The sequence below is a fragment of the Sus scrofa genome, chromosome 4 (assembly GCF_000003025.6).
Source record: "Sus scrofa isolate TJ Tabasco breed Duroc chromosome 4, Sscrofa11.1, whole genome shotgun sequence".
In the NCBI taxonomy this organism is placed as follows: Eukaryota; Metazoa; Chordata; class Mammalia; order Artiodactyla; family Suidae; genus Sus; species Sus scrofa.
The window spans coordinates 88,681,378-88,700,574 of NC_010446.5; the positions used below are offsets into that span (position 1 = coordinate 88,681,378).

Sequence of the window (19,197 nt, forward strand, 5' to 3'; positions counted from 1 at the left end):
TGCCATTTGCAGCAACATAGAGAGAACTAGAGACTCTCATACTAAGTGAAATAAGTCAGAAAGAGAAAGACAAATACCATATGATTTCACTTATATCTGGAATCTAATATATAACACAAATGAACCTTTCCACAGAAAAGAAACTCATGGACTTGGAGAACAGACTTGTGGTTGCCAGGGGGGAGGGGGAGGGAGTGGGATGGACAAGGAATCTGGGGCTAACAGATGCAACCGCATTTGGAATGGATAAGCAATATAATCCTGCTGTATAGCACTAGGAACTATATCTAGTCACTTGTGATGGAGTGTGATGGGTGATAATGTGAGAAAAAGAATGTATATGTGTATGTGTGACTGGGTCACTTTGCTGTACAGTAGATAATTGACAGAACACTGTAAGCCAACTATAATGGAAGAAATAAAAATCATAAAAAAGTGATTTTATTCATTAAATGGGAAAAGAGGGGAGCAAGGAGGGAGGATTAGGATCGATTAAAAAAAAAAAACAGATAATCATGTTTTGACCCTATTTACAGCAAGATCTGAAGGCAGTTTCATTTGCAGCAACAAATATATTCTTATAAAGATACTGCAAAATAGGAAAAAAGACAGAATCACAAATAAGTTTTTTTTTGTCTTTTCTAGGGCTGCTCCCGCAGCGCCATGACAGGAAATCCACAAATAAGTTTTAATATAGGTTTAGACTCTGTCTTATCTGGTTACCTAGTTTCAGAGGGTCTTATGTGGAAAATAAATTTCAATGGGAAATACATTCTCATTTCTCACAAAACATAAATTTAATCCTTCACAATTTCCCTACCAAAAATTCATTTGAGAAATAATTTATTGCATGAAAGTACTACTATAAAATACATTAAAAGATTAAGGTCAGAATTTATGTACATATACAGTCTCAAAAGTATCATGAGGATTCAGGGCACAGTTTGTTGAATGGGAAAAAGAGATGACTCTGTTAATTGCATAGAGGAATAGTCTCATTTTTATACAGAAAAAACTATCAGGAGTTCCCGTCGTGGCACAGCAGAAACGAATCCGACTAGGAACCATGAAGTTGTAGGTTCAATCCCTGGCCTTGCTGTGAGCTGTGGTGAAGGTTGAAGATGCAGCTCAGATCTGGTGTTGCTGTGGCTGTGGTGTAGGCCAGCAGCTGCAGTTCCAATTAGACCCCTGGAGTGGGACCCTCCATATGCCACAGGCGTGGGTGGAGTCCTAAAAAGACCAAAAAAAAAAAAAAGAAGAAGAAAAAAATATCAAAAATAACTCCCACTTATACTTTTTGCAAGTATGTATTCTACAACTTCCACAGGTGCTGTTTTTGGGTGACGAAGATGCTCAAATAATACTAATAGAATGTTAAGTAAATGTTAATACTAATATAAATACTTATAGTAATTAATGTTTTCAATAAATATACTTCAGCTGGCTTAAGTATCTACATTATCAGAAAAGATAAAATTCTGAACAAAAACCATTATGGAAAAAGGATTCATCATGTGACATCACAAGAAATTCTCTCTGATGCAGAAGGTGACTCAAGGTACAATGCTTTATCTTACCTGCATATGAAACCTGGAAATGTTGTGCTTAAAATATACCAACAGTATACAGATCACTGCTGAGAAGACAACAATGATTTCCTTTCAAGCAGGCAGGAGGAAAAAACCCAGTCACCTTTTAGAGTCTTTAGATTCAAAAAATGACCCACATAGTGTGAGAGGAAAACTTATGAGAGCCTATAATACATACCTTGAGGCAAAAGGTTAAGGGAGAAAAAAATCAGTTGAGAAAAGAAAATGTGATATAAAGCTTGAAGGACTTAAGAGATAAATGGATACATAGAATATATTCTAAATTGTGTATAAAAAGAAAGTAGAAGATGCTGAGATGGTAGAATGTTGTTCAAGAAAGCCGTTTTCACAGATTTATAAGGGAGATACAAATGTCCATTTCTTTAGAACAATTAAGATCTATTACTCTTTACATGCTCATTTTTCTTATGCTCATTTTTCTTATACATCAGAGTTGAAAAATATCAAGGGTATGAGTCTAGCTAAGGAAGAGGGAAACTATACATCTGAAAATTAAAGTTCAGATCAGCACACTTAAGCCACCAAAAAAAAAAAAAAAAGTTAAAACCAGGTTTTATTTTGATCTGCTAAATTAGAAGCTTACAACCTTAAGTGTTATAACCTTAACACTTCCCTTTAAACTCCTTTTCTTGCAAAAAGACAAATGATGGTGTAAAAGGAGCATTGCGGAGGTTTGAACAAAGTAACGTAGAGCAGAGCCTTAGGAAAAGCTTCATTTAATTTTCTTTTAAACATTAGGGGTTTTTAGTAGCCTTTGAAATCATTCAGTGCCACCAATTCCATAAATTGGCCAACATTCATCTACAAAGCTGCTTTTTCAAATGGCAGTCCTTTCTCCTTGGCCAACCTTACCACCTTCTACCAGGTGGTTTGTTCCCATTCTCTCCCAGAAAGAAAAATCAAATAAAAATTACACCATAAGAGTATTCAGTATGAGGATGAGCTGTATGAAACCCACACTAAAGAGGAACGCACACCTGTAGTTATTAATAACCAGCCTTCTAGCTGCCTGAACAGCTGGGCCAACTCCTGAAGAAAAGTGGGGTGAAGAAAGGTCCTCAGTATAGGTTGTCAGTGTTGGTGCTCCGAGGGGTCTTGATCTTCTCGATGTTTTTGAGAATTACATCATGCAAGGTGGCATACTGGTTCCGTACATGCAGTAGGATCTGGCGCACACTCAGGTACTCGTTCTCATCGACCTCAGCTACAGTGCGACGATAATCTTCCACCTGGGGGTATTTCACTATCTTGGATACCAACTTGGCCCGGGTGTTGTAGTAGGTGGAGAAGCGGCGTAGATACGAGGCTGCTGTGCTCTCTACTGTCCACAGCTGGTCCACGGTGTCTTCTTGGATAGACACTCCGAAGTTGTTGCCGTCCTCCACCTTTGGAATGAGCAGCTGCACCCACATCCGTACAGTGTTGCATTTCTCTCTCAGCAGCTCGATCTCAGGTTTTACCCGCTCAATCAGCTCCACCAGATGCTGGTTGCTTCGCAGGAGCTGGCCCTCGCCGCCTGGCAGTGCTGGTACTCTGATGGAGGGCTGCGTCTGCAGAGGCTGTGGACTCCGGTTGGGCCCATCCCCCACAGTGTCTGGGGAGACGGTGGTTTCTGGTGCTGGCACCGAACGGATCCTGGACAGGTCTTGCAGGCGGAGCTCCTGAACCTGACTATCCAGCTCCGACAGCTTCTGAGGGAAGAAGGTGGACACCAGATCCTCGGCCTCCTGAGCGATGCGGGCCCGAAATGAATCTACTTTCCCCTGCACGTCCTGCTCTAGCTTCAGCGAGGAAGCCATGACTTCCAGGGGCGTCAGGTACTGGGGCAGACACAGCCAGAGTTTCTCCTTCCTCGGCAGGCTGGCTTTGAGCTTCCGCCGCCACCGCCAACTCCCAACAGACCAGGTCCTCAGGGTGAAATGACGTCTGGGGGTCCGGGCGACCCACGCGCAGCAGAAGCAGGAGCAGCTAGCTGACCACGCCCTCCCGACCACACCCTGGCAGGCAGCCCGCCTTCCTGAGACCAGCACAGGCTCCAGATGCCAGGCCGCTAGAGCACAGACCACGTGTCAGGGGGTCCCCAGCCTGGTCCAGATATACAAGCAGTCCTACCCCTACCTACCAGCCAGGAGAGTGGGAAGCCAGTTAAGCTGTGAACACCAGGCAATGACAAATCTGTGTACTTTACATCTGAATTCAAGAAAATCTACAATCTCTGCATCCAGAATACAATCTCTTTTGAAAGGCACTTCAGGAAATGGGCCCTCCAGAGGAAGGCTCACATCTGGAAAGCTTTGGTCACACATTTATAGGCAACCTGGACCTATCCATGCTTTTCCCTTAGAAAGCCAGGGGTTAATTCACTTCACTACTGTATTTTAATCAAGTTAGTAAACTTCTGAGATCGTCTATGGCTTATTTCATACAACGTTTAATTTAAATTACACGCTAAGTTATATGACTCATCTTAAAACTCATCTTTTTGAAAATAATTAACAATTGAATCTGGACCTTGGATTAACGTAACAAAGTCAAATTTCCTGAATTTGATAAATGTACGGTTACAGAGGTTAATATTCTTATTTTTAGGAAGTACACACTACAGTATTATAGGACAAAGTGACATGATATATTTAACCTATTCTCAGATGGTTCAGAAAAATTGTACGTGTGTATAGAGAATGCGAATGCTAAAGCATGTGGAGAAATATTTCCATTTGCAGCAATATGGATAGACCTGGAGATGAAACGTTCTTGACTTAGTAAGATTTTTAGCTAGCTATAGCTTCACAAAATCTAGAACTAAAAGGAAAGCCTCAATAAGACAAACATGTTGTTACAGGTTGAGTGCTCCAGCAAGCAAAGCAGTTGCTTATAGAAACTTTATTAAGGGTATGTTTTTGAGGGGTTTTGTTTGTATGTTTCGGCAATGCTCACGGCATGTGGAAGTTCCTGGGCCAGGGACTGAATCCATGCCACAGCAGTGACCCAAGCCTCTGCTGAGACAATGGGAACTCCAGAGGTATGTTCTTAAGATAAGAACCTGTAGAAAGGTAGAGACAAATAGGAAGAAGCTGGACTTTGATAAAATCTCAAGGCCTCAACTGACCCCATGGAGAATTGAGAAATGCCCTTCAGAGTTGTCCTGAGGTGGAGTCAAGGCAGTTCCTGAAGAGGGCTCTTTGGCAGCAGGACTCCTTGCAGGTGAGAAATAAAAACTTTAGTTCTGAGGAGGGATCTGGGGAACGCAGCACAGCTTCGACTACACATGTAAGATATTAAGATACCTATACTAATAAACTAGCAATGAAGTTGTATTCAAATCAACTACATTCGGTCCCAGTCAGGAAAACTTTAAAGATGGTTTCTGTGTTCAGATCAATTCAAGTCTCACAAAAATGTGACAAAGAAGGATGTGATGACAGGAATTATATGTTCAAAGGTGCGAGTGGAGGGGTGGTAAGGGTATATATGTATGTGAGGAAGGTACTGGGGAACTACTGGTAAGTTGGATCTTAAGATAGAAGGAAAGTAGCAGGAAATGATAAGCAAGGACAAGCACATGGAGGCAGGGCCTTGGTGCCATGCTTGAGGAACTTGAATTTAATAAAAGCCAGTGAAGGACGTTCAGGAAGCAAAAAAACAGACACAGATTGTGGAGGTGGATTTGAAGAAGAGAGACTGTGCCATAATCCAAATGAGAAAGTATGCCTCGTTTAAAGTGGCGATGGGGTTGAAGAGAAGCATCAAGAATATCTTAGGAAGTAAAATTAATAGTAAGTGGTGATAATTTTAGATGTAGAGAGATGAGAAAAAGAAAAATTTAATACTAATTTAATGTCATTGTTCTTGGCTTAAAGAATTTCAATTTATATTCTTCTAAGAGGTGAATTAGAAATATATACATTTTTACATACACACATTTACATCCAAATTATAGGAATTTAGATAGTAGTATCAAACAGAAAAGAAAAAGCAAGTCCTGAAACATGACCACAATTTCCCATATCTTGATTTTCTTCATAACTTTGGCTGTAAAAAATTATGATGGAGCCAGTACGGAAATTCCCTTTTACATTAAAAACATCCTCAATATATAGTTTAACAAATGGTTACTGTTTTCAAAGAGAAAACATTTCTAGTTGCTCTTTTAAAGAAGTAGAAAAGTTTCGTTCTACTTACATTATGACAGTGATTAATGTAGCCGTTTATATGAAATTATATCTTTAGTTGTCTAATGATAAAATATAAAATCCTTTGGGGCATTCAGCTTCTCTTTTTTATGGTGTGATGTAAAAATTTTATTTATTTGTAATGTTTCCTGTCCTTATTAATGAGAGTAGTTGGTAGGAAGGTAATAGCTCCTGTTTTTTCTTCCCCCATCAACCATCAGCAATCACGGTTGGTTTTTAAAAATTATTCAATGCACTTGCATGCCTTGATTTGACCCATGAAATGAACACTGAGTGCTAGCAGATGGAGGAGAGCCATGAACAGCTGTGTAGAGTATTGTCTTGTTTAGATCAGTTTCTCCTTTCTCCACAGACCAGCAGGGTTCATCATGAACCGATGCCAATAACAGAAAGCTCACTTTTCTTTTAGGAATACCACTCAGATTTATGGATTGACTTATCCTTTAAATACTTTACAACTCTGAAACTGTGCCCCGCAGTCCTATGTATTAAGTTTCATTTATAGAACTATTCTAAGCGACTGCTATTATGTCAATTATTGGAGATACCTGTAACCTTGAGATATAGATTGGAATTTAATCCTTCAAAATAAATTTTTTCCCCCACTGATTTCTCTGTCTATAAAAGTTGGAAGAAATATAATCAATGGGGCCAGATCTAGATAATCTTAAGACTCCAGTAAATGGTAACATTTATTCCCTTATATTTATAAAATTCATCATCTCTGGGTTGCAATGGATCTTATGTTATCCAGACCAAATGATTTCATTTACCTCCTATGAATACCCATAAGTGAGCAGTTTCTTTGGCTGACAAATTAATCACATCTTCTTCATTCCTCCTCCTTCTAGACTGCTGCCAAGTAAGGGTACCGAACTAAACAATGTAGAGGCACTCATAAAGTACCCTTTTGTCAGTTCTAATTGCCACTTCAACATCTCCAGAGTCAGTCTCCACATCTAACATGTGCATGCCTTTAAAAAGGAGTGGCAACAAAGCATTGTGGGTAGTTATGAAGTTAATCATGTTCAAATCCTAGCTTTGCTACTTAGTACCCATGTGACCTGGCTAAATTATCTAACTTTTCTGTGCTTCATTTTTTTTCATCTATAAAATGAGCATTATAATATTTAGCTATAAAAGCTGTTTTCAGGATTAAGTTAGTTAATACATGCGAAGAGTTTAATATAGGGACTCCAACATGGTAACTGCTCAATAAATGTTAGGTATTATTGAGGGAGAGGCTCTATATCAACATTCTAAAATCTCCCTTTTACTCTTTGAAATAGAGCAGATCTGTATCTGGACAAACCAACCAAGATAAAATTTTCTTGTTCACTATCTTATTATTTAATAGTGATGACTAATTGTACTACAATTACAATTTACAATTGTAAATACAGTTGAATATAAAAGTATTTAAAAACACTGACTTGAAAAAAATAAAATAAAAACACTGGTAGTTCCCATAGTGGCTCAGCAGAAATGAATATGACTAGCACCCATGAGGACACAAGTTCAATCCCTGGCCTTGCTCAGTGGGTTAAAGGATCTGGTGTTGCCATGAGCTGTGGTGTAGGTTGCAGACCTGACTTGGATCCTGAGTTGCTGTGGCTGTGGCATTGGCCAGTGGCTATGCTCCTGATCCGACCCCTAGCCTGGGAACCTCCATATGCTGTGGGTACAGCCCAAAAAAGACAAAAAATAAAAACACTGGCTTTAATTTCTGAGATCCTAAATATTTAGAGGACATATTGCAGAGCGCATAGATGAAGAAAGCACAAAGTTTTTACTGGCTACCTTGGCTGAAAAGTGCTAGAAATCTGAAGAGAACTCCTTCAGGCAATAGTCATGTCTTCATCAAGTTCATATTATTTTATCTTACAAATTACATAATTGGGATAGTTTGGAAACAATGATGTCTACTCTTACAGGTCCTTAAGATCATTGATTTTAACAAAAATCCACTGATCTCTGGGTCCTAGATTCTTGACTTTTTAAGATGCTTTTGGCCAATGACTCTCCACCCAAGTCACTGACAGCTTCCTTGTTTACAAAATCCTTGTATGAATAATGTACTAGATGAACAATGAATCTTCTAGTTCAGTATTTCTCAAGTCAGAGTCTATTGGTTCCTGTAATTATTTGTGTGTCTTCATTTTGATGAAAAATTAATTGATATAAACAAATTCTGGGTCACAACTGCCATGCAATCTGGGGGCCAACAATTACATTTTTATGATTATGATAGCATCAAGTAAATCTGCCTTGGGGACTGATGCGAAAGGAGCCTATGGGGATGATTTTCCTTTTTTCCCTTCTCCCAAACAGTTAATTAGATAGAACTAAGGTTTACTTAGAAGTTAAAAGAGAGAAAACTAGAAGGACAATTAATCACAGAGTACTCAATAATATGGAAATGTTTAATTAAAAATTGGAAGGACTTGCACCATGAGAATCAGTTTCACCTTCACTTGTCAGTAGACTTTCATAAAAGCATGATCTACTACATAAATTCATGTCAATTTGAATTTTATCTTTATAATTTCTATTTAATTTACATTTTATTATATAATATTTACATTTATATTATATAATTATAGTATTTTGGTTTTGTAGTTGTAAACTAAAAATAGATGTTTGGAATTTTATGTTTATATGTACTTAATAAACATAAATCAATGCAGGTGGAGAATTTCTTCCTTTAAAAGACATTATAGCTTCTTATATTTTAAATATATTTTATTTCCTCTAAAAACAGAAACAAACACACAGATTTCAAATTCAAACTTACAGTTACCAAAGGGGAAACCATGGGGGCGGGGAATAAAGTAGGGGATGTGATTAACATATACACACTACTATATATATAAAACAGATATCTAACAAGGACCTACTGTATAGCACAGGGAGGTCTACTCAATGCTCTGTAGTAACCTATATGGGAAAAAAGAATGGAGATATATATATATATATATAAAACTATATTAAAAATGGATATATATATACACACACACACATATATATATATATTCACTTTGCTGTACACCTGAAACTAATACAGCATGGTCAGTCAACTATACCCCAATAAAATTAAAAAAAAAAAAAAAAAAAAAGCTACACAGAATCTTCGTTAAAAAAAAAAAAAGACATTACTTCCTTTAAAAGTAAAAACCCTCTTCTAATGCCATGTGCAAACAATTCCGAAGTTATCTCCCTGAAATGCATGTCTGATCATATTTCTATCTTCTAAAGTGTAAGGACCAAGATTCTTAAGCATAGCCATCAGATCCCTTTAGGATCCAGATCCTGCCAGCTTTTATTTCCCAGAACCTACTCTATATTCCAACAACAGTTCTCTCACACATCCTGGGCTTTTACTATTCACCCTTTTCTCTGTGTAAAATGCCACAATGCATCATCCTACTACTCTCTACCCTACTCATTTATCCTGCTATAATCAACTCATGAACTGTGTTCTGAAAAAACCCTTTCCTGATACCACCTTCTCCCTTCCTAGATGAAGTCAGTGCTCCTGGCACAAGTTAAATAGTATAATATCCATCTCATAAAGCTGTTGAAAGGATTAAATGAAATGACTTATAAAGAACATTTAGGACAGTAAATTCTTCATAAATAGTAGTAGTTTTATTTATAATCTCAAAGTATTCTGCATGTATCTCTTTTATAGTTCCTATCACAGTGCTGTAATTTTGAATTTACAAGTCACTTTTCCCCACTATAATAAATTCCTGGAGGACAAGGATTTTAGATTTTCATTTTTATATGCTCTATGGTAGCAGAGTGCCTGGTAACAGTAAATGTTCTGTAAATATTTACTGAATAAGTAAATAAATTAAGGAAGGAAATAGGATAAAATTTATTAGACAGGACCTGACTTGCAGAAGAGATGGGACTCTCAAGCAACTGATCTTTCTCTTTTCCCCCTGCAAAATTGCTGAACTACGCTATGGTACCTCATGAAAAAATCAATCCAACAGCAATCTTCTGTGCTGAACTCATCAGGGATTTACAGAAAAAGTCAGAAATATATTTCTCTTTTTCTCCCATCAACAGCATGCAGATTTCACTCTGGTAATATGCCAGAATTCTACCAGTCACAGTATTGCTTAATTCTTAAAAAAAGCCCTCACTTAAATAACTTTGGGTTGGTCTGTAGAACAGTAGTTACCCATTACTACATGTTTGTGCAAAATGAACATACTGGGAAGTACTAGAGAGGTACACATGCAAGGAATAAGGGTGGTGCTAGCTCTGACTCATGCTCCTACTGTTTATTTATAGCTTCTTATTAGTATGAGATTTGTTTTATTTGGCAAAAATACAAGATTTCACCGACTGAGAGAAGAAGATGTAAGAAAATGCCTAAGCATAAAACTTCTATAGCTGAATAATAATCTGTAACTCAGGGCTGTATCAACAGGCTCCCCAGGGGCTGGTGCAAGCTGAACCCACTCCAGAATTAAAATTTCATGAGCTGCAGACTTTACTGCTAAAAGTAAAGTAGTGGTTAACTGAAGATTTTATTCCTCCTAGACACTTCCATTTATAAAATGCTAAATTCACTAGCTAGGAATAAATTTTTTGATTAGTAGACAAAATATGCACAACGAGTTTCTAATTTATCTAAATAAATTTTCACCAGCAAAAACGGTCAAAAACAATTTTTTTTAAAAAGGCCACAATAAAAAAAAAAATTCAGGAGTTCCCATCGTGGCGCAGTGGTTAACAAACCCGACTAGGAACCAAGAGGTTGCGGGTTCGGTCCCTGCCCTTGCTCAGTGGGTTAACGATCCGGCGTTGCCGTGAGCTGTGGTGTAGGTTGCAGATGCGGCTCGGATCGCCCGCGTTGCTGTGGCTCTGGCATAGGCCGGCTGCTACAGCTCTGATTTGACCCCTAGCCTGGGAACCTCCATATGCCACAGAAGCGGCCCAAAGAAATAGCAAAAAATAAATAAATAAAAAATAAAAAAGCCCAAAGAATGCCCAAAGAAATAGCAAAAAATAAATAAATAAAAAATAAAAAAGCCCAAAGAATTTACATGCTTCAATCTGAAAAAAATGTATTTTCTCTAAGTTAATTTATAATTACTCTTTCCTCTCACTTTGACTTTCCTTCTCAGCTCTTATCACAAACTGGAATTCTATTACGTATTTACTTGTATAGCTGTTGTGCATGTCTCTAGAATATAAAAGCAAACACGATTTATTTTGTCTATCGGATTCTTTGCAGTGAGAACAGCCTGGAACATAATGGCTAATAAATATTTTGTTGCATGAATGGCAGTAAAATTGTTTAAATATCTTGATTAAATAATTCTTTGAGGATAACTGCATTTGGAAAAACTTTTTTAATGATAAAAATAAAGCAATTATTAAAACAGACAGTCACAACTTAGGATGAGTAAAGTTGTTTTTCTTCTTTTTACAGCCACACCTGCAGAATATGGACGTTCCCCAGCTAGGGGTCAAATCAGAGCTGCTGCTGCCGGCCTACAACACAGCCACAGCAATGTGGGATTTCAGCTGAATCTGTAACCTACACCACAGCTTGTGGCAGATCCTTAACTCACTGAGCAAGGCCAGGGATTGAACCCAAATCCTAATGGACACTATGTCAGATTCCTTAACCCACTGAGCCACAATGGGAACTCCAAGTTTTTTGATTAATAAAATCAATTATTTAAAGTCTGAAGGAAAAAACATTTTATGTTATGAAGATATCTCATATTTATGTTTTCTCTTAAAGAACAACAAAAGGAGCACTACTTGTTTAAAAAAATTTGGATTTTGGTATTTATCACTGCCACTCAGCTTCTTAAAACATGAGCTTTTGCTTCAAAATGAAATTAAGATTCACTTTTTGACAGACGGAAAATATGCCTCCTTAGGTTCCTATTTTCAACTCAGGTCAACTACACCAAATTTCAGTAAAATCAAAACAGTACAAATAAAAACAATTGAGTCTGGACTTGTTTTGGTTCTATTAAGTGTTTTGCTTAAGGAGATACTATATTCTCCTTGACCTAAGCTAAACACAAATAAAATAATCCTAGGGGGATAAATTTTCAAAAAACCCAGCAATCATGCATGCACAGAAATTAGGTTGATCACCTCTTTTTGCATGGCAAAGTATTATATATACTTAAATATTTTACTAAAAAACAAGATAAACTTTACAGCTAAAAAGCTGATCCCAAAGCCACAATCTTAAATAAAATTGCTTCACCAGAACAGACTTGAACTGTTTCATAATCTGAGTTCAAATTACTTCATCATTAATTTTTGATCTATTTAATAACCTATGAACTTCCATTACACATAAAAATGTCAGATAACAGACTTCATCTAAAAATGAGCAACAGAATTGGAACTTTGTGCAATAACATCTGTTAATAACACTAAATCTATGCTGATGTAATTGTTTTAAAATGTATATATGATTCTGTGTATGTTAGTAATACTTACAGGAAAACAAGACTGGCTTTATGCTACAAATGAAAATGTTTATTATACCTTTTAGATGACTTATCATATGTATAACATATCAGTCATATATGGAAAGGTCAAATTAAAGACTATAAGATTCTTTTCAGTTATCAGCTGATGGCACTAAAACCATCAAAATGAATGTATTTTAGTCAATTTGAAGAAACCCTGAAACCAGCAGAAAACCCAGTGTCTTCTGTTACTTAGTTCTCTGTATGTATCTAGTTTCTATAGACATCACATGAAGTGAAAACTGAAACAGATTTAATTTAAGAAATCACTCTAAAATCACTTTTTTAAAGGCTAAGGCTACTGTAAGAGGTTATAGATTACTGAGAGAGATTCTTTTTTTTTTGAAGATCTCCTTCTTTCAAATTTATGATTCTCTTTACTCCTAAATGGGACAAAGGTAGGTTTAAATTATCTAAATAAAGCCTTCAAAAATCTAATTAGATAGGGAGCTCCCATTGCGGCTCAGTACTGACAAACCCGCCTAGTATTCACGAGAATGAGAGCTTGATCCCTGGCCCTGTTCAGTGGGTTAAGAATCTGGCCCAGTGGGTTAAGGACCTGGCATTGCTGCAAGTTATGGTATAAGCTGCAGACACAGCTCAGATCTGGCACTGCAATGGCTGTGGCATAGGCCAGCAGCTATAGATCCAATTTGACCCCTGGCAGGGAACTTTCACACGCCGGCACCCGCACCCTTTAAAAAAAAAAAAAAAAAAAAAACCTAACTAGGTAATGGATAGTAATGTAAAAGATGCTGCTGTAAAATCTTGCCAATTTCATACTATTTCCAAATGTGCTAATTTCCTGTCTGTTGATAGATGATAATGGCATTAAAATGAATCTTTATAACAAAGCAGGAGGCATAACTCTCCCAGACTTCAGACAATATTACAAAGCTACAGTAATCAAGACAGTGTAGTACTGGTACAAAAACAGACATACATACAGGCCAATGGAACAGAATACAGAACAGAGAAGTAAACGCAGACAGCTATAGTCAATTATCTTTGACAAAGGAGGCAAGAATATAAAATGGGAAAAAGTCTCTTCAGCAAGTGGCACTGGGAAAACTGGACAGCTGCAAGTAAATTAATGAAACTAGAACACAGACCCCTTCACACTATGCACAAAAATAAACTCAAAATGCCTTGAAGACTTAAACATAGGACAAGACACTGTAACTCCTAGAAGAGAACATAGGCAAAACATTCTCTGACATTGAACAGACAAATGTTTTCTCAGGTCAGTCTCACAAAACAATAGAAATAAAAACAAAAATAAATAAATAGGACCTAATCAAACTTATAAGCTTTTGCACAGCAAAGGAAACCAAAAAAAAAAAAAAGAAAAAGAAAAAAGAAAGAAAAGGCAACCTACAGAATGAGAGAAAATAGTTGCAAACACCAAAATACACAAACAATTCAGACAACTCAACAACAACAATGAAAACAACCCAATCGAAAAGTGGGCAGAAGACTTGAATAGACATTTCTCCAAAGAAGACACAGACGGCCAGCATGCACATGAAAAAATACTCAACATCACTAATTTTTAGAGAAATGCAAATCAAAACTACAACGAGGTACCACCTCACACCAGTCAGAATGGCTATCATTAATAAGTCTACAAACAACAAATGCTGGAGAGGATGTGGAGAAAAAGGAACTCTCCTACACTGTTGGTGGGAATGTGAATTGGTACAACCACTATGGAAAACGGAATGGAATTTTCTCAGAAAACTAAATATAGAGCTGCCAAATGATCTAGCCATCCCACTCCTGGGCACATATCTGGACAAAACTACAATTCAAAAAGATGCATGCACCTATACGTTCATAGCACTAGTTACAATAGCCAAAACATGGAAACAACCTAAATATCCATCAATGGATGGATTAAGAATGTATGGTACATACACACAATGAAATACTACTCAGCCATAAAAAAGAAAAAAACAATTATTTGCAGCAATACAGATGCAACTAGAGATTCTCATATTAAATGAAGTCAGGAAGAAAAAGCCAAGTAGCATATGATATCACTTATATGTGAAATCCCAAATATGGCATAAATGAATCTATCCACAGAATAGAAACAGACATACAGACATGGAGAACAGACTTGTGGATGCCAAGGCAGCGGAAGGAAGTGGGAATGGATGGAGAGTTTGGGATTGGTAGATGCAAACTATTACATTTAGAATGGCTAAGCAATGAGGTCCTACTGTACAGCACAGGGAACTATATCTGATCTCTTGGGATAAAACATGATGGAAGATAATATGAGAAAAAGTGTGTATATATATGTATGGCTGGATCACTACGTTGTACCGTAGAAATTGACAAAACACTGTAAATCAACTATATCCTAGTAAAATAAAATAAAAAATTTTTAAATGCCATTTCGCCCCTCCCCCAAAGTTTTTTTCTCCACTAAACTAAAAAGTAATGACTCATAGCTGAATGGAAAAACTTTCTTCCCATTTCTGAATAAGCTGCAAAATGCTACAGGATAAACTATCTATACCTCTGTTATTTTTCTATTCTTTAAGCCAATGCCTAAAATATGTATATGTTTATGTGTATACACACTCCTACACATAAACATTCATACACACATTATATATGTATATTTGTGTGTGTGTGTATGTATATACTTAAAAAATTCTAGGATCTAATGCTATAGCTTCCTTTCACACACACACATACACACAAAAGGAGAACACTAGTAGATTAGACAAAAAGTAATATTTCTTTTAAGAAATTTATTTTTAGTTTCTCTTTCACTTACTTTTCTGTGTATTTCTTTGCACTATAAGCTATATAGGCACATGGTATGTTTTTATTTTATCTGGTCTCCAGAATCTTGGTTTGGCAATATATTCTGCTACCCATTATACTTTTGCTATAGTTATCTAACAGCATATGTTATGTTTCCAAAGAGAATATAAACATTTCATTGGTTAAGTATAGATAGGAAATTTGAAGCTAAAGAACTTCAATCATAGGATACTGTTTTAAGGAGTTCCAGCAAAATGTACAACAAGCTATCAAGAAATTTTTAAGGATAACGCAAAGAAAACTGACAGCCTAATACACCCTTTTAAGCTTGGCTTTGCTTTAATTCTTACATTAAAAGCTATTGGACACAAGGAAAAATGTTTTTTCTACTTTAAAATTTTCTGTCTATATAACATAATGGATATTCAACAAACATGATAATAATTTCATGATGTGTTTAAGTCAAATCATTATGCTGTACACCTTATACAGTGCTATATGTCAATTACATCTGAATAAATGTAGAAGAAAAAAAGCTACAGGATGAGAACACTATTGAATATGACATAATACTAGATATCCATATGCAAAAAAAAATGATCTTTGATCCATCCCTCTACCATATACAACACTAACTTAAAACAAATCATAGACATACATGTAAAACCTAAAACTGTAAAACTGTTAGAAGAAAACTTGAGAAAATCTTTGTGACTCTAGGTTAGGAAAAAATTTCTTAAGACAATAAAAACACGATCCATAAAAGAAAAAGATGATAGATTGGACTTCATTGAAATTAAGATTTCTGCTCTTTTAAAAACACTGATAAGGAATTGAAAGACAAGTGATAGACTGAAAGAAAATATATCTGGAGATCCCGTTGTAGTACAGCAGAAACGAATCCAACTAGGAACCATGAGGTTGCGGGTTCAATCTCTGGCCTTGCTCAGTGGGTTAAGGATCCGGCGTTGCCGTGAGCTGTGGTGTAGGCTGCAGACTTGGCTCAGATCCTGCGTTGCTGTGGCTGTGGCAAGGACCAGCAGCCGTAGCTCTGATTGGACCCCTAGCCTGGCAACCTCCATGTGCCATGGGAAAGGCCCTAAAAAACAAAAAGAAAAGATAAAAAAGAAAATATATCCAAATCATGTATCTGATGAAGGATTACTATCTAGAATATTTATAAACTCTCAGTTCAGTTATTAGAAAATGATTACAACTCAATTAAAAATGGGTAAAAGATTTGAAGAGACACTTTACCAAAGAAGGTATATAGGAGTTCCCGTCGTGGCTCAGCAGAAACGAATCTGACTAGCACACATGAGGACACGGGTTCGATCTCTGGCCTTGCTCAGTGGGTTAAGGATCTGGCATTGCCATGAGCTATGGTGTAGGCTGCAGACGTGGCTTGGATTCTGAATTGCTGTGGTTGTGGTGTAGACCAGCAGCTGCAGCTCTGATTGGACCCCTAGCCTGGAAACCTCCATATGCCATGGGTGCAGCCCTAAAAGACAAAAAAAAAAAGAAGATATATGAGCACAATAAGTGACAGTTAAAGTTATTCATCATTGGGGAAATGCAAATGAAAACCTGAGATACCACCACACACATATTAGAATGGCTAAAATTAAAAAGACTGGCCATATCAAGTTTGGTAAGGATATGAAGGAACCGGAACTCTCACATACTGCTGGTGAAAATGTAAAATGGTTCAAACACTTTGGAAAATAGTTTGGCAGCTTCTTAAAAAGCTAAACATATACCTAACCATACAACCCAACCATTGTACTCTGAAGTAACTCCGCAAGAGAAATAAGAGGGTATGCCCCTACAAAGACTTGTACACAAATATTCATAGTGGCCTTATCTGTAAACTTATATGGTCAAAGAATACAAGTTTCCTGTTATAAGACTAATAAGTCTTGGGGATCTAGTTACCACAGTAACTATAGATAACAATTATTTGTACTAGCCAAAGTAGAAGGTGAACGGATAAACAAACTGTTATATCCCTACAATGGAATACTAAAGAATTGAGCAACAGCACTATTGATAAAGTGACAATGTAGATGATTCTCAAAAATAATTATGCTGGAAGAAAAAATACATAATGTATGATTTATTCATAAAAATTATTTTTAATAGAAACTAATTTATAGTATCAAAAATATCAGTGGTTGCCTATAACAGGGAAGAGAATGAGGGGGGAAAATTACGAAGGGCAAGGGGAATTTTAAAACTTTCAGGAACAATGGGCATACCGATTATCTTGACCATGGTGATAATTTCACAGATATACATATTTGTCAAAACTTATAAAATGTGCAATTACATATGTGAAGTTTCTTATATGTCAGTTATACATCATCAAAGCTGTTTTTTAAACAAACAAACAAACAATTCACCATGGAAACAGTATGGCAGTTCCTCAAAAAACTAAAAATAAAACTACCATATGATAGAGCAATCTTACTTCTGGGTATATATCTGAAAGAAATGAAACCACTTCTTTGAAGAGATATCTGTACCCCAGTGTTCACTGAAGCATTATATGCAATAGCCAAGACATGGAAACAACCTAAGTGTCTACTGATAGATGAATAGATAAAGAAAATGTAATACATGCACACACACACACACACACACACACACAGTGGAATATTATTCAGCTACAAAAAGAAGAAATCCTAAAGAACAGTATGGAGGTGCCTTAAAAAACTAAAAACATAGCTACCATATGACCCAGCAATCCTACTCCTGGGCATGTATCTAGAAAAGACAAAAACTCTAATTCAAAAAGATAGTACCTGCATCACAATGTGCACAGCAGCACTATTTACAATAGCCAAAACATGAAAGCAACCAAAATGTCCATCAACAGATGCAGGATAAAGAAGATGTGGTATATATATATATATATATATATATATATATATATATATATATATAATATTCCATATATATGCAATGGAATATTACTCAGCCAGAAAAAAATAATGAAATAATGCCATTTGTAGCAACATGGATGGATCTAGAGATTATCATACTAGGTAAAGTAAGTCAGAAAGAGAAAGACAAACTATCATGTGATATCACTTATATGTGGAATCTTAAAAAATGATACAAATGAACTTATTTACAAAACAGAAGTAGGCTCATAGACATAGAAAACAAACTCATGATTACCAAAGGGGGAAATGGGGATGGAAAGGACAAATTAGAAGTTTGGGATTAAGAGATACACACTACCATATATAAAATAGATAAATAACAAGATCCTACTGTATAGCACAAGGAACTATATTCAATATGTTGTAAGAACCTATAATGGAAAATAATCTGGAAAAGAATAAATATATATTGTATATATTCACATACACATAACTGAATCTCTTTTCTGTACACCTGAAACTAACAATATTGTAAATCAAGCATATTTTGATTAAAAAATAAAAAGGAAATCCCGCCATTTGCAACAAAAAGGATGGGCCTTGAGGGTATTACACACAGTGAAATAAGTCAGAGAAAGACAATACTGTATGATCGCACTCATATTCAGAGCCTAAAAAATGTTGAAGCAGAATAGAATGTAACTCAAAAAAATAGAGTGAAATGGTGGTTAGCAGGGGATGGGGGATGGGGAAATTGGAAGAGGCTGGTCAAAGCTACAAATTTCCAGTTATAAGATGAATAAGTTCTGAAGCTCTATCATACAGCATGGTAACTACAGTTAACAATAATGTATTATATACTTGAAAGTTACTGAGGGAGTAGATCCTAAATGTTCTCACTACAAAGAAAAAAAAAACAATTATATGAGGTGAAGGATGTGTTAACTAACTTGATTGTGGTATTCATTTTACAATATATTACTTGTACCCAATCATTACTTTATATACTTAAAGTTACACAATGTTATATATCAATTATATCTCAATAAAGCCAAGGGGGAAGTTAATCTTCACCTTTTAAAAAAAGGCATTACATGATATATAAGATTTTACCATCAATTTAAATACAAACTATGTTAAAGAATAAGTCTTTGCTTCATATACCAGAGAATTAAATTCAAAGCAGCCACAAAGTTTTACTCTT

The 19,197-nt window shown here is 36.2% G+C and overlaps 1 protein-coding gene and 1 pseudogene across 6 annotated transcripts in view; both read right to left on the reverse strand.

Moving 5' to 3' along the window:
- Positions 1-19,197, reverse strand: part of ATF6 (activating transcription factor 6) — a 214,878-nt gene that overhangs the window by 90,099 nt on the left and 105,582 nt on the right. The window lies entirely within an intron of this gene.
- LOC100154887 lies at positions 1,176-7,327 on the reverse strand (annotated as a pseudogene).